The sequence below is a fragment of the Sminthopsis crassicaudata genome, chromosome 5 (genome assembly GCF_048593235.1).
Source record: "Sminthopsis crassicaudata isolate SCR6 chromosome 5, ASM4859323v1, whole genome shotgun sequence".
Taxonomy (NCBI): domain Eukaryota; kingdom Metazoa; phylum Chordata; class Mammalia; order Dasyuromorphia; family Dasyuridae; genus Sminthopsis; species Sminthopsis crassicaudata.
Window position 1 is genome coordinate 97,819,123 of NC_133621.1, and position 12,380 is coordinate 97,831,502.

Sequence of the window (12,380 nt, forward strand, 5' to 3'; positions counted from 1 at the left end):
TTCCAACATTAGGGATAAAAATTCATTATTCAGAAAAAACTGTTGGGAAAACTGGAAATTAGTATGGCAGAAATTAGATATGGATCCACACTTAACACCATATACCAAGATAAGATCAAAATGGGTCCATGATTTAGGCATAAAGAGGGAGATAATAAATAGATTAGAGGAACAGAGGATAATCTACCTCTCAGACTTGTGGAGGAGGAAGGAATTTATGACCAGAGGAGAACTAGAGATCATTATTGATCACAAAATAGAAGATTTTGATTACATCAAACTAAAAAGTTTCTGTACAAATAATACTAATGCAAACAAGATTAGAAGGGAAGTAACAAATTGGGAAAATATTTTTAAAAACAAAGGTTCTGACAAAGGTCTCATTTCCAAAATATATAGAGAACTGACCATAATTTATAAGAAACCGAACCATTCTCCAATTGATAAATGGTCAAAGGATATGAACAGACAATTCTCAGAGGAAGAAATTGAAACTATATCCACTCACATGAAAGAGTGTTCCAAATCACTACTGATCAGAGAAATGCAAATTAAGACCACTCTGAGATACCACTACACACCTGTCAGATTGGCTAAGATGACAGGAACAAATAATGACAAATGTTGGAGGGGATGTGGGGAAACTGGGACACTAATACATTGCTGGTGGAGTTGTGAAAGAATCCAGCCATTCTGGAGAGCAATCTGGAATTATGCCCAAAAAGTTATCAAACTGTGCATACCCTTTGACCCAGCAGCGCTACTACTGGGATTATATCCCAAAGAAATACTAAAGAGCGGAAAGAGACATATATGTGCCAAAATGTTTGTGGCAGCTCTTTTTGTTGTAGCTAGAAACTGGAGGATGAATGGATGTCCATCAGTTGGAGAATGGTTGGGTAAATTGTGGTATATGAAGGTTATGGAATATTATTGCTCTGTAAGAAATGACCAGCAGGAGGAATACAGAGAGGCTTGGAGAGACTTACATGAAACTGATGCTGAGTGAAATGAGCAGAACCAGAAGATCACTGTACACTTCAACAACAATACTGTATGAGGATGTATTCTGATGGAAGTGGAAATCTTCAACATAAAGAAGATCCAACTCACTTCCAGTTGATCAATGATGGACAGAAATAACTACACCCAGAGAAGAAACACTGGGAAGTGAATGTAAATTGTTAGCACTAATATCTGTCTGCCCAGGTTGCATGTACCTTCGGATTCTAATGTTTATTGTGCAAAAAGAAAGTGATATTCGCACACATGTATTGTACCTAGACTATATTGTAACACATGTAAAATGTATGGTATTGCCTGTCGTCGGGGGGAGGGAATAGAGGGAGGGGGGGTAAATTGGAAAAATGAATACAAGGGATAATATTATAAAATATATATATATATATAATAAAAAAAAAAAAAAAAAAAAGATTTATCTTTCACAAATCCATGTTTAGATTACTTCCTGCTCCAACAACAACTGTGAAATAGAAGAGCTAAATCTTAGTCTCCCTTTCCATCATAAACTATAAAGAAATTATATAGGTTTAGCATGACCCAAAGAAGGTGATGTTCTCAAACTTATGGACACCAATCAAAGTGTCTCCATCAGCTAGGTCAACAAGGTGTGAGAATGAATATAGTTCTGGGTCTTAAAGGGGAAAGGAAAATGTGTTCCCTTTAAAATTATCACTCTGAAACTGTGTTCCCTTTTTGAGTCTAGTCCCTCCCGGGAAAGGTATATTCCCCCCTAGATAAGTTATCTTTTCGGGATGCCAGACCCTTTGATTCAATTAGAAATTTTGGTCAAAAAGCAGCCCTTTGAAATGTTGTTAATTCCAATCAGAGATCTGAGCTAGATACCCATAAGCATTTAGCCTGGGAACTTTGGCTTTCTGAAACCTGAGCTTCAAGACTCCTTTTAAAGGGCAACTTCTAAACTCATTCTTTGCAGAAGATCCAAAGCAGCTTGCTCTGCTTCTAGGACCCTGCCTGCTAAGAAGGCATTCTCTTCTCAGTGCCAGCCTCCATTTCCCTAATAGGACCTTGCCACTAAAAAAGTCAGTCTCTTAGTAAAACTGGCTTCCTAGCCAATGATAAACTTTCATTTTTGCCAATTAATATTTCAGGTTTCATGAATTCTTTCATGAAGAACTTGTGCTGACCAAAAGGGGATTTTAACAACTCTCTGACTGCCACTAACCTCATCACCACTAACCTCATCAGTCTGAAGTCGGGAAGATCTAAGTTCAAAATCAATTTTATAGACTAGCTGTGTGATCCTGGGCAAGTCACTTAACCCTAAATACCTTAGTGTTCTCATTGTAAAATGAGCTGGAGAAGGAACTCTAATGTCTTTGCCAAGAAAATTGCAAATAGTTTCATGAAGAGTCAGTTACAATTGAAAATAACTGAATAACAACAACAACAATGAGTTTATCCTCTGTTACAAATTTGACCTTTCTTCCATATTCCCTCTACATTAAGGAAACAAGTTCCCAAATTCTCTCAATACTTCTCCAAATACTTCTTAGGGCTTTTACTCTAGAAAATTCATTAATTTCCCAAATGGCAGAATCATACATTAGTCTTCAATTATAGAAGTGTCCAATATTCTGCTTTGCCTTTTCTTTCTAGGTCAGTTGATTATTGAACCAGTGTGTCAACTACTTATTACTCTTCTTACTCTTTTTTGTAGACATTATCCTTCTTTTGCCAAGGAGATATCTATAGTAAACTTTTTTATAGTCTGATCCAATATTTTCTAACCAACACTATACTTTGAATTCTACCCTTTGCACTCGAAGTGGTAGGGATAGGGAAAGATAATGAGAGCGAGGAGCAAGATGAAGGAAGAATGAAGTCATTTAAAAAAATTTATACATAATTGCAAGAATGTTTGTGGCAGCCCTCTTTGTAGTGGCCAGAAACTGGAAACAGAGTAGATGTCCATCAATTGGAGATTGGCTGAATAAATTGTGGCATATGAATATTAAGAAATGACCAGCAGGATGAACACAGAGAGGCTTGGAGAAACTTATATGAATTGATGCTGAGTGAAATGAGCAGAACCAGAAAATCATTATACACTTCAACAACAATACTGTATGAGGATCCGTTCTGATGGAGGAGGCCATCTTCAAGAATGAGATGAATCAAATCAGCTCCAGTAGAGCAGTAATGAACTGAACCAGCTACACCCAGAGAAAGAACTCTGGAAGATGACTATGAACTACTACATGGAATTCCCAATCCCTCTACCTTTGCCTGCATTTTTTATTTCCTTCACAGGCTAATGGTACACTATTTCAAAGTCCAATTCTTTTTGAACAGCAAAATAACTGTTTGGACATGTATACATATTTTGAATTTAATTTATTCTTTAACATATTTAACATGTATTGGTCAACCTGCCATCTGGGGAGGGGGTGGGAGGAAGGAGGGGAATATTGGAACAAAAGGTTTGGCAATTGTCAATGCTGTAAAATTACCCATGCATATATCTGGTAAATAAAAAGCTATAGTAATTAAAAAAAAATTTATACACAATTAAAAAACATAAAGAATTTTAGTAACAGAGGCTTTTAAAACTCTTAAACATTTCCCCACAGAATGATTAGTAGTTGGAAAATATTTGTCTATTTATTTATCTTCCTATCAGTCTAAATCATTTCCTCTCTTTTCCACAGAATTTATTCAGTTTTATATAGTTCAAAGGATTCTAGCAAAATGGCAGAACAGGTTGGTAAATTTTAAGCTCTCCCAATTTCCCCCATAAATAGAACAAATTTGTGCCTCAGGGCAAATATAGACTGGTAAACAAAAACAAAAAGACTTGGGCAGAACAGGAGTCCTCAAGATACAACCCAGGAGATCTGAAGAAAGGCCCTGGGTTGGGGATTAACCTGTCTGAAGTACAAACATTTCTGGGCTAGCTCCACAGAAACACCAAGGTGAAAGCCCTGGGGCTAGTAGGGTAAAGCTGGAGATTTAGCAGGAACCACAGAGACTTTCATCTCCCAGATTGTTTGTTAAATCAGGATTTGAGTCTGGGAAACAAAGTGAACCTTGGGTGATTGGGAACACCAGATCCAGCTGTGCTGCTGAGACACTTGCCCTGGGTGAGAAGAAACCTGGCACCTGATGAATGCAGAAGTAGCTGAGCAGAGACTTTGCTGTTTGTGGACACTTATAGGAGGGTGGAACTTTTGGGTTCTTGATCAGATAGGAGAGCTGAAGGGAAGCTTGAGAAACTGTCCACCCACTCCAACTGGTTACACTAATACCTTTTATTTAATTTTTTTTCTTGCTGTGGCAATTAGGATTAAGTGACTTGTCCAGGGTTACATAGCCAGGAAGTGTTTAGTATCTGAGGCTAGATTTGAATTCAGTGACTTTAGGGTTGATTCTGTATCTACTACACCAACTAGCTGCCCTAATACCTCATATTTAAAAAAAAAAATGGGAATAGGGAAGACCAGGTTTTATCTTTAGAAGAGGACACTTTAGTTTAAAAAAAAAAAAAAAGTTTCTACTTCAAAGAGTACCCTGAATTGGCTCCGAGCCCATTGAGAATTTAAAAGGAATTTAAAAATCAAATGAGACACTGATGAAAAATTAAAAAAAAAATTAAAACCACCCAAGAAAAACAAGATTTTGAAAAAAAAAAAAAAAAAAGAGTTAATCAACTAGAAAAAGAGATACAGAGTCTCAAAGATGAAAATAATTCTTTGAAAACTAGAAATGTACAGGGGGAAGCCAGTGAAGCTATGAGAGACCAAAAAATTACAAAACATATTTTAAAGGATGAGAAAATAAAACAGGATGTTAAATATTTTATAAGAAAAACAACAAATCTGGAAAACAGATCAAGAAAAAAAATATAAGAATAATTGGATTGCTAGAAAGTTGTGACCAAAAAGAGAACCTTGACAAATTAATGCAGGAAATAATCCTAGAAAATTGTCCTGAAGTGATAAACAGTGGTCCTCAAACTTTTTAAATAGGGGGCCAGTTTACTGTCCCTCAGATAGTTGGAGTGCTCACACTCTGTCTCCTCCGTCTCAGCCCACTGCCAGAAGTGTGTGTTGACCATGGGATTTTAGGTGGAATGTCACTTCCAGGCTGATTTTGCCATAGGCAGCCTCATAAATATCCTCAGTAGGTGAAGAACCCCTGTGATAGAATATAAGGAGAAAGTAGAAATTGAAAAAAATCTACTGATCACCACCTCCAAGAGAGCCTATGTAGAAACACATAGGGATTTTATTACCAAATTTCAAAACTTCCAGATCAAAGAGAACTTTTACAAGAAACAAGAAAAAAAAATCAAATATGCTGGAGCTACAATTTAAATTGTACAAAACTTATTAGCTGCAATAAAAGACTGCAGATCCTAGAATCATAACTACTGACAATAAAAAGAACCAGGCCTGCAGTCAAAAATATAATTATCTATCTATATTATCTATATTTATATTATCTATTATTATCTATAATTTTGAATGGAAAAAATAGACCTTCAATGAACTTGCAGATTTTCTATCAACCAAATCTGAATTAACAGAAAATTTCACATATGAAAGCTGATATCAAAGAACAATTTTAAGGAGCTTAACATGGACAAACTGTTTAAACGGACAAATTTAATGGTCTTTTTTTTTTACATGGGAAATATATATTATATGCTAAAGAGTCACATCAGCTCAAAAGAAAGATTGGCAGAGTTAATGTAAAAATACTAATCATTTTACACAAAGGAAGTGCAAAGGAAGAATAGACACAGAGGCATTAGAGTGGGTTAAAGGGCTCATAGTTTTGAAAACCTACTCACATCAGGAATATGTTCAATAGGTAACACTACATATATACCATGAAGGGTATAACACTCTTCTATAAAGGTCCAATAAATTTGACTACCTATAAGGAAAGAAGAGGGGAGGGAGGGGCAGATGGAGAAGCAAAGAGTGAGGGAAGAAGACAAAGAAGAGATTCTTGAGTGGAGAGAGATTAAGTAATAGTGAGGCAAATTATGAAGCAGAATGTAATCAAAGAATCAGCAGGGATGGGAAAAATGTGTGTGTGCATGAATGTATATATTTACACATGTATACATAAATATATCTTTATATTTAACCGTAGCTTACTTGGGGATGAGAGGATGAAAGGGGGAAAATAAAAGTAAATAAGGAGTGTAGCAGAGAATCAAAGACAAATTTATAAGGAAGTAAAGAAAAATGGACATTCATGAATATAATTTCTTCTACTAATATATGTACATACTTTCTTGATGTGGTAATTTGTTGTCATATATTTTGAATCTCTCTGATGTTCTGCTAGGCACATCTCAATGTTCTGTTTTGTTTTGCTTTACTTTTGTTTTGTATTCCTTTTCTGTTTTTGTTTTTGTTTGTTTTTTTTTTTCAAATAAAATAAAGGAAAGGAAAGGGAAAAAGAAAGAGAAGGGAAGGGAAAGGAAGGGGAAAGAATGGGAAGGGAAGGGAAAAAGAAAGGGAAAGGAAGGAAAAAAGAATGGGAAAGGAAGGGAAGGGAAGGGAAGGGAAAAAGAAAGGGAAAAGAAGGGAAGGGAAAAAAGAAAGGGAAAGGAAGGGAAGGGGGAAAGAATGGGAAGGGAAGGGAAGGGAAAAAGAAAGAAAAAAGGAAGGGAAGGGAAGGAGAAAGGAAAAAGGAGAGGAAAAATAAAGCAAGGAAGGAAAGAAGGGGAAAGAACTCTGATTTTTTTTCTAAACTCTATTTTTGATAATATATATACTCTGTATATATTAAGTGATTAATAAGTGTTTATTCAAATTGAATTATGCTTACATGCTTTTGCTGAACAGGTGAAAATATTTATTGAAAAATCAAGGGAATCCTATTGAGGAACTGATATGGGAGATACTCTTAAAGTATTCCTGGGATGAGGAAAGCCAATCCCAAAATCAGAGTTAAAATGAAGATGAGATATTTGGATGAGGAAAAAGTGACCATGTAGACAAGGAGGAAAAATAACAGGAACTTAACAAGCAAAAAATAATTGGGCACTTGAGATTTTATCCCTGAGGTCAAAGGAAAGTTGCTTATTCTAATTTTAAACTGTTGCCTTTCATTCCAAATCAAAGGTTTGCCTCCTGCTCTAGAGGTGAGTTGATTGTTTCATAGACTCATTGCATGGTTGTGATCCTCAGTGCTTATTACTGCCTATTGTAAAATCAGTTTTTCTGTAATACCTTCAGTCCTCTTGTGTTCTTAAACCCTAGGCAAAAATGATTTTTGAGTCCTAATAGCTAGAGAGATAAAGGGTGCTTATAGCAACCAAGTCTAAGAGACTGAAGGTCCTGTAGCACTTACTAAAAAGTCTAATCTGACTAAGTGTGAAAGAAAACCGTGGAGAAGTATTCAGTGTGGGGTCTGCCCTCTCAGAAGACTCTCTGCTGGGATCATGGCTCAATGTCAGAAATCATCTATTCCTGTACTATAAATCTGAGACAGAAAGTATGTTTTTGATCCCTCCCTTCTTCCTAAAATTGGGCTTGTCAGAGGTATTCCAAAAGATATATTTTCTCAACTGTTTCTGATCCTGAAAAATCTCTGGCATTTTTTACATTGAGAGAACAAAGGACACCCCTATTGCCTTTAGTATGCACTGCATTTATGATCCTACCTTTGTGACCTTGAACAACTTCCATCACTTTTGAGTCATAGAATCATGGATAAAAAAGACAGCAGCTACCTCAGAGGCCATATATTGGGGGTGGATTAAATGACTTCTAAATTCTTTTTCAACTTTAAATTTATGAGCCCTATTATCACTATGATTGATGATCTCTTTCTGAGAAAGCAATAGATTTCCTTTTTTTTTCCTGAAGTAAAGATATTGGCAAATAATTCTTTGCCTTGGGAAGCACATTCATACTTTTTAAAAACAAAAGATCATAATGCTTATTTTAGTCTCAGAGTTTCAGAATTAGACTCTTCTAATTCTCTACCTTGAAGGCCATCTAATCTAATCCATTCTCTCTCCAAATCCCAAATTATCTTTTATTTTTTTTTCAATTAGCAAGCATTTATTTTCTCTTCTTTCTCATAAAAGAAAAAAAAAACTTGTAACAAATAAATGTATTCAATCAAAGCAAATTTTCATATTGACCATATCCAATTCTGATTCATTCTGAGTCCCAAATCTATCAATTCTGTTAGAATTTGAGCTGTATTCTTCATCAGTCCTTTTGGATTAGGTTGATCGCTACATGAGAATTCTTAACTTTTTCTAATGTTCATTTTTACAATGTTGCACTTATACTTTTCTTGGCTTGACTGATCAGTTGATTTTTCTAACTACAGCTAGAGCCCTTTCTATACAAACCCACAAGAGCTCAACCAGCCTTTGCTTGGAAGCCTTCAGCAGGAATGAGGCAGCCCATTCTGCTTTGTGATAGTTCTCATTGATGGTGTTACTCTCTAAATCCGCTTTCCAAGTCCAGATTTGTCTCCTTACACTCTCTTCTCTCTTTACACTCTTGTTTCTATTCACAAGTATAGAAATAGGTACAGATAGTTAATTATGCTCACTGAGTGAAGGACTGAATGAGGCAACTGAATAGTATCCAGTGGTGGCTCTCAAATTTCAACCTAGTTAGGATAAATTAATTAAAAGCAATCCTCTCTTCATAGTTACTCCTAACTCCTTTTCTCTGTATGTTGGATGTGCATAGATCTTAGAGCTAATTGGTAGCCCTGGAATCATTTCTGGGAAATATAGGCCTATAAGTAAAGACCACAAACCATAGAGATGACACAAAACTGCTTCAATGAGTAAATGCAGTCATGCATTTGGGTTCTTTTATTTATAAGTACTTATAAACATTGTTTATAAAATTGGGTTCTATTACTTACAAGCTTCAAATGTTCAAATGTGGTCTCAAATACTTAACAGCTGTTTGACTTTGGGCAGGACAACCCCCTTTGCCTCAGTTTCCTTACCTGTAGAATACCTGGAGAAGGGGAGGGCAAACCACTCTATTATCTTTTCCAAGAAAACTCTTAAAAAGTGTGTCGTGGAGAATCAGACATGACCAAACAATAAAAAAATTAGAACTTGTGTGGACTTAGGGAAATCAGTTAATATCTCTGGATCTTAGATTCCTGATAAGCAAGAGGAAGGGGTTGGATTAGACAGCCTCCAAACTCCACTTAACTTTCTATCTATTATCCTTTTATCTAAGTTTGTCAATAAAAGATCCCTATATCTATCTTTGAAAGAAACTTACTGGTTTAATTACACAGGAGTGATACTTTTTTGTTATTAATTATAACCGCTACAAAGAGAGAGCAATAATGCATTGGTAACAGTAAGAATGCCGAATCAGAGTTTCTGCAAGAGATTAAAGTATGAGAAGATTGGAAAGATAGGAAGATACAAGGTTGTAAAAAGTTTTAAAAGCCAAACAAAGGATTTGATATTTGGACCTGGGGGTAATAGGGAGCCTGTGGATTTTACTTAAAGAGTGAATGATGAGAGCTACATTTGAGCAAGGTCATTTTGATAGCCAAATGGCAGAGAGACTGAAGTGGGGAGAGACTTATGGCAGGGACATCCACCAGAAGGACACTGTGACAGTACAGGCATGAAGGGATGCCTGCCCCAGGGTGATAGCAGTGCCATGGGAGAGAGAAAGAAATGGACAAGACATCATGAAGATAGACATAACAGGACTTGGCAATAAATTGGCACTGTGGGTGACTGGGAGGAGGGGTTCCTTTGGGAGAAAATTGGGAAAAAAGGAGGAAAGATAATGAGGTTTTTTTTTTTTTTTTTTTTTTTTTTTTGGCCATGTTTCATTTATCTTTCACAATCACATGAATGTGTAGTTTATCTATTGGGGTCTTATGATGTTTGTTCTGTTAGTACCAATAAAAGAGACGAGGCAAGAAAAGCCAAAGCTAAACACAAGCTCAAAGGACCTGCCCACGCAGATGGTTTACTGTCTCTCCTTCCTTCTGTCTTCTCCCTACTTCCTTCTCCATCTTTTCTTTACTTCTTTGACTTTTCTTCAGTTTCCTCTCCTTCGGGATAGCTATTTGCTATCAAGCTCAATTAAAGGCCTTTGTCTGGGCACCCTTCTTCAGACCACTTGGGCCATGAAGATAAGACACCAGCCAGGTTATGGGAAATTGCTTCCCTTTCCATACAGGTCATAAACTACTGGGAAGAAATCTCATAATTTCTAGCACAGGTATAGACAAAATATAAACATGAATTATTCACATCCCTTAGATGAGTCAACCTAAAAGATTGTATTTAATGTACTTTCATAGCATGAGGGTGGACTTTGTTCTCCCTATAATGAAGAAATATATATATGTATCAGTGTATATGTCTGTATGTATAGACATATGCACACATATATTCCCCCCCCCTTTTTTTTTTTGCAGACTACCATCAGGGTCTGTCCTGAAGGATGAAGTCATTGAGAGATTTTTATTGTTCATCCAAGTTCTAAATGAGATGTGAAGGGCAAGGTTTCTGGCACTTAAAGTGGAAGGAATTGATATATGCCATCCAACAAATGATGAAGTACAATAGAAACAATGCATGATCCTCTAAACTCAAAGTGAATTTATAAATAATATAAACTTTCTCACTTTCTTTATAAAACTTTATTCCCATCTCTTTTGCCCTTATTTATCTCCATTTATCACCCATTTTTCTTCTTATGCCTTATACTTCCAATGAATTATAAACTGTTTACAATCAGAAATTGCATTGTTTTTCACATTTATATACTTAGCATCTAGCCCAGTATTATCACATGGAAAATACTTAATAAACTAATTAAATTGATAGGTCTATTTAATCTGAAAAAAGTTTGAATTTAACCAGGTAGCAGTAGAAATCTACCTTTTCTACCATGGCTTCAGGACAATACTGTGATTACTGCTTCTTTACTCATGGCATTCCTACTCCCAAGAATATAGTTTTTCTATTCTTTGCTTCATATCCAATTGGTTGCCAGACAGACTAATTCCATATCTCTCTCCTCTTTTCTATTCCCATTGTCACAAATTCTAATTTACCATACAATTGGATCAATGCAGGACTGAATATAGAAAACTACCTTACAGTTGTTCTAGTATTGATTCTCCTCCCCTCCCATCCTTCAAAGAAGGTCTCAAATTATCTTTCTTAGAGTATGAAAAAATTGAATTCTATCATTCATCTTTAAAAATTATCTTTAGTAACTGCCTACTTCTTCCTGAGTTAGATTCAAAATCTTCCATTTTGCATTCTTAGCTTTGTACAAGCTATCATCATCTTGCTCTTCTCTCACTTCTCTCTGCTTCTATTCATCTGGAAAACTATTATCAGTGGAGGTTGAAAAGGAAAGAGAGCAGAGTACTTCTCCAATGATATTAACAATGCCTTCCTTCTGTTAATTATTTTCTATTTAACCTGAATATAGCTTATTTGTGTATATTTTTGGCATGTTATTTCCCCCCTTAGATTATAAACTCCTTGCTGGCAGGGACTGTATTTTGCCTCTTTTTGTATCCCCAGCCCTTAGCACAGTGTCTAATCCAAAATAGGCACTTAAAAATTATGATTATTGATTGATTGATTCTGACCTTTTTGCATAGTATATGCAAATCTCCAGCTCTTTAGGAGGAAGTAAAGGAGGAAGCTTTTGGTATTCTATCCTTATCTTCAGTTCAGTGATTAGAAAAGCATTTGAAAAAGGTTTCACTTTGCAAGAGTGAATGTTGAAAATTATTTATCCATATGTTTTGAAAATAAAAAGCTTTATTGAAAATAAAAAGGTTTTTTATTTTAAGAAAAGGAAAAAATACTTAAAAAGAAAAAAAAAAGCTTTAATAAAAGAATTCACAAAACTGATTTTATTTTATTTATTTATTTATTTATTTATTTATTTATTTATTTATTTATTTATTTATTTATTTATTTATTTGCCCTTCCTATCTTTATTTCCTTTCTTGGCAAGTCACTTGATTAGTTTTCTTCACTCACTCCCAAATGTAAAAAAAAAAAAAAAAAAACCAAAAAAACAAAAAAAAAAAAAAACCAAGATTATTCCATAATTTACAATTTTTGACTTTTTTCCAATATTTATTTAAAGTCTCAGTGATCTCAGAGGAGAAAAGCTACCAAGGTGGACACATTCTGGGGGAAAGAGGGAAAGAAGTAGCAAAATGTAGTGTGCAAGGTTAGAAGGTTTCACTTCATTGAGAATTCTGAGATATTCAGAGAAGTGTCACACAGTAAGGAGCTGGGATCCTATTAGAAAAGGATTATGCTAATGGTATGTTGTGGTAAATCTCAGTAAAATTTCAGTAATGTACACATTTACAGCACTAGTGCA